This window comes from Gavialis gangeticus, unplaced genomic scaffold (genome assembly GCF_001723915.1).
Source record: "Gavialis gangeticus isolate Ggan-Ray unplaced genomic scaffold, GavGan_comp1, whole genome shotgun sequence".
NCBI lineage: Eukaryota > Metazoa > Chordata > Crocodylia > Gavialidae > Gavialis > Gavialis gangeticus.
Window position 1 is genome coordinate 101,367,647 of NW_017729031.1, and position 1,317 is coordinate 101,368,963.

Genomic DNA, 1,317 nt, shown 5'->3' on the forward strand with positions numbered 1-1,317 from the left:
ACCCTACATACCCTAAAACCATAGCTGCTCAAATCAACAGAACCAGCCTCAGACCCTGTCCCAACCTGTTATATACCAACTTCAAGATAAGGATAACAGAACCCCTTTGATTTCACAGCCCCAAGCTTGAACACCTTGCATACATCATTAACGATTTCCTGGAAAATGGCACCTATCTCAAGGAAGCCACTGGGGACAAACCTGTCCTGGCTTACAGACAGCCCCACCCCCAACCTCCAGTGGCATCTCTTCAGCAACAGACTACCTGACTCCTAGTCTCACAAAACCTTGCTCCGAACCCAGATGCAAGCTATGCCCCCTCATCAACACATCACTGGACCAAATAACATGGATTACAACAACATCCAAGGTTCATTCATCTGCTCCTCAGCCAATGGTATATACATCACCTGTTTATAAATGCCCCTCTTCTGTCTACATTGGACAGACGAGGTGATCCCTATGTGAAAGAATGAATGAACACCGATTTGATATCAGTTCTGGCAAGATGCACAAGCCTGTGGAAGGACACTTTAACCTTCTTAGACACTCCATCATTGACCTCAGAGTAATTGTAACAAAACTTTAAAAATTAACTTGAAAGGGAAATTGCAGAAGAAAACATCCACTAACTGGACTGTTTTCAATATGGTTTAAACCAAGACTATAGATTCTTATCCCACCTGGATTAGCTTTTATAACCCCCCATCTCTCTTAATGGGTTAACTGCTTTGTTTTTCTCTCTCCTACCCATCTTGCTTCTCCCAGAAGTGCCCCTTCCTCTTTCCTTCTCTTTCCCTACCCTTTTGTATTCTAATCACAGCTTTCTATTTAGTAGCTCTGCTTCCTGCAGTCCCTTCAGAGCATCTGATGAAGAAAGCTGCTGCTTACACAATTTTTTAGGCATCTCTGATTTAGTTAGCCTAGAAGGTGCATCTGTACACTCATTCTTAAATGAGGAAAGTATTTTCTATTATCTTACAAAGATATCCTACTTTGCTCACAAAAAAGCAAGGACTCCCTCTTTGAATATACCCAGCTGTCATGCCAGTGCCTCCTGCAAAGGCAGAGTTGAATCTAAAATGAGGATCTTTTCACACCATAAGCCAATGGAGCTCAACCATTTTTAGGTTCAAGGTACCCCTCATTTGACTCAACACACCCCTCAGACAATGGCAACTCTTAGCTTATGCTTTTCTTTCCTATGGAAAAATAGAGTAGTTCCTCTGGTTCAAAGAACACAGAAACACCACAACAGGTCAGAGTGCCTTGACATGCTGGATTCCTATTTGAAATCTCTGGGTTTATCTTGTGAAT